The sequence below is a fragment of the Galeopterus variegatus genome, unplaced genomic scaffold (genome assembly GCF_000696425.1).
Source record: "Galeopterus variegatus unplaced genomic scaffold, G_variegatus-3.0.2 Scaffold491, whole genome shotgun sequence".
NCBI classification, from domain to species: Eukaryota; Metazoa; Chordata; class Mammalia; order Dermoptera; family Cynocephalidae; genus Galeopterus; species Galeopterus variegatus.
Window position 1 is genome coordinate 89,497 of NW_007726602.1, and position 3,582 is coordinate 93,078.

Sequence of the window (3,582 nt, forward strand, 5' to 3'; positions counted from 1 at the left end):
TTCCCAGAGATGGCAGAAAACACTTGACCCTGCCACTTAAAAGTTTTTTTGCCATTTTAAACAGCTATTTTAAATGAATCCCTCATCTTTCTGTGTTTCTCTCCTTATTCTAGGGATACAGGGGCCAGTCAACATGGCCTCATGGCATAGCAGCACAGGTGCTTTGCCCTCACTCTGTCCTCTGAGCCCTCCCTCGATCAACTGCCACACTGCTTGGCTACTGGTCTCTGGGCATCTGCGCTGATGGCCCCTGGAATGTGGCTGGCCCTACCTCTGACACTGAGGGCTCTGAATTCTTCCCCTACCGCTGCAGCTGACCCCAAGCATTCCCCACCCATCAGACCACTCAGTGTTTCTGAATGAATGAATGAATTCTGAATGAACTTCAGGGTTAAATCTCCCCTCTATTCCATCATCTGTTCCCACTCCTTCCAAACCTATCTTTCCTAACTTGTTCCTGTTCAATCAGCTAGATGGGAGAGAGGAGGAGAGGAAGGTGGTGGTGGGGAGAAAGAGGTGGGCAGAGGAGTGGGATGTCACTATCATGGTGGGGATGTCACCATAATTCTAATAAAGTGATCTAACCTGTTAGAATATTGTGTCATTTTGTTATTTATTCCTTGTATTAGAAAAATAATATGAGCATATTATAAACAGGTTGGAATAGAAAAAAGAAAAAGACAATAGTTCCACTATTCTAACCCAATAATGACATGATGGTATATATTTCTTCTGTTATTTTCCCCATTCATAACAACTTAAGTTGTAAAGCACAATTTAAGAAGAAAAAAATAGGTTTACTATTTCTTCTATTAGATAATTTTTGAAAGCAATTGCGCTCAAATACTACACAGGCTAATACATATTGGATTCCAAATATATGCGAATCACATGCTAAGTGCCATGGACATATGAAGGATAAGTCAGACACACTTCCTATCCTCCAGAAACTTACCACATAGAAGGAGAAAGAAGAGATAAAGGCTATAACAGAGATAGACACAAACTGCTCTGGGGAATCACACATCTGTATTATCACTTTAAAACAAGTGAGAATCCCATGCCAACATGTTAAGTCATTAATAATGTAAGTACTGAATGCCAAGTCATAAATAGTAATATTTTCTATTTGATTTTTTCCATTCAATTTTCTAGGTATTAGAAGTTTTATTTATTCATCTTTAAACCAAATCATACGAAACCTTCAAAACATCTGCAAGATTTCCTGGCTCATGTTGTAATGCTCTGTGGCTTTTAGATGCCATTTTCTGAGCTTATAACATATTCATACATTTCTAATAAGATAAAGTGGTGTGTTTTATGTAAAAAATATTAAGGAAACCCTCAGTTGTGGTATGCAGTAAGACTGCATAAGGGTAATTTTAGATATGGCATATAAGCCAAAATTGTCTTCAGTCAGAAACTGCTCCACTCAAAGTGTTTCTGTTCTTCTCATATTCTAGACCATCAATGACTCGAAAATCTCTCTTTTCAAAGCATGACCTTTCTTTTTTCTTTCATAAGATTGTGTGAGGGTGCCTGTAGTTGTCAAACCAAATATCATCATAATCATTTGTGTGGTTCTAAATTGCATTGAATATGGTTGACCTTAGACTAAAGAAGTGTTTCATCGTGTTTACCATTTTTTATGAGAAATGATAAAACTGCTGGTATGTGGCTCATAAATATTTCATTAGATTTTATATATGCATTAAACTAGAGAGGTGTCTTATTTTCATGAATTTATTACAACAATTTTAGTAGTAGTAATAATAAAAATTTGCATTTAAATAATTCTTTTCTCCTGGGAACTCTGAGTGCTTTTGCACAACAATTAACGCCGGATGGCACTGTCATTATTCCCAACTTTATTTTATTATTCCATCTTTATAATGTGTTGCCATGGGTTTTTGTTTCTAGCCGTATGTCAATTACTTGGCTGGCTATTATCAGGCCTTACATTTGACTCCAAACCACTCCTTCTTGAGGATTAACTGTGTAACACAATACCGCACAGTAGAAACTGTGGTAACCAAAAGTTCTGCTCTCAACAGACACAGATTAAAAGTCATTCCATGGCTACACTTTCAATCAAAATCTTATCCATACCATCAAATTACATGTTATTAAGAATTGCCAAAATTTATTTTTCTACTATTAACTTTTCCTTTCTAACCACTGAATATGTCATATAAATAAGTTGCTTACACACTAAAAAAATAGTGCCTTTAAAAGTGCCACCCTCAAGGACTAAATTACTCTTCTCTAAAAGTAGAGGTGCTTAACTGGGAATTCACAGGTATGTGAATTTCTAGAAATTTCCAAAGGGAAAGAACAAAAGACAAGAGAGGTTGTCACTATAGTTGGTGCCAGGCCTTTGAATCTGCCCTTGTAGGGATATCTGCCTGGGTCCTGAATCCAGTTTTGTTTTGAGGATCCAGTCTTGTCCCCCTGGCTTTGAGGCTTCTTTGCAAATTGAGGGGAATTCAGAGCCACTTCTCCGATCCTCTTTTCCCACTTATTTTTTTAAAACATGATTCTGTTATGCCTGGTTACTTATAATAAATTTTCTCCTTGAAATAATTTCCTAAAGGATTAGGAAATCCTATTAAATGCTTCATTTGTGACCTTTGTTTTTTATTATTAATTTTTAAAACAAATAATTCACAAATGTAACTCTTCTGTTTTAGGAGGAAAGCTATGTGAGAAAGAATAGACAGAGGGAAAATCAGGTCTCTCCTTTCTGACATCATAGTCACTGTATGCACATTTCTGCCAACCCCAAGATGGGGAATTACTGTAACTTAGCTGTGCCAACTGCCCAGTTTCCAAAATCTATACTGTTGCATATTTCACAAGTTGGCTTGTGAAGCCAATATCTCATTTCTGGCTACTCCAGGGAAACCCTGTATGACTGGAAATTTTAGCATGCACCAAAGTCTTACAATTTATAAGCAAGTTTTATGTGAAATATCTTCTGCTTGCTGTATTCCATCTATGTAAAATAGGCAAATACATAGAAAATGAAACTACATTTTATCTATTTCATGTGTTCATAGTATAGTTCCACTATTTCTTCAGACTGAAAAATTTTGTTGATTAAAATTCGTTTCAATTAAACAATTAAACTGAAATTCAAATAATTTTTGATTGTGTACCATGTACAGAACACTATGAGGTGGATAGAAGAGATATACAATTAAGCTATGTGAACTATATGTTATTCTCCCAATTTTACAGACAAGTACACTGACATTCAAAAAATTTTAGTAAGTGGCCGGCCCGGTGGCGCACTGTGCTAGTGCGCCACTTGGGAAGTGCGGAGGCGCTCCCTCCGAGGGTTCGGATCCCACATACAGACCGGTTCCCGCTCACTGGCTGAGCGAGGCGCGGGGGCAACACCGAGGGTTGCGATCCCGTTGCCGGTCCCGGTCCGGTACGGGGGCGACACTGAGGGTTGCCATCTGTTGCTGGACACGGAAAAAGACAAAAAAAAAAAAAAAAAAAAAAAATTTTAAAAGTTTTTTTTATTCCCCCCCTTTTTAAAAATAAAAAAACTTTTTCAAAATTTAGCGCAAAATC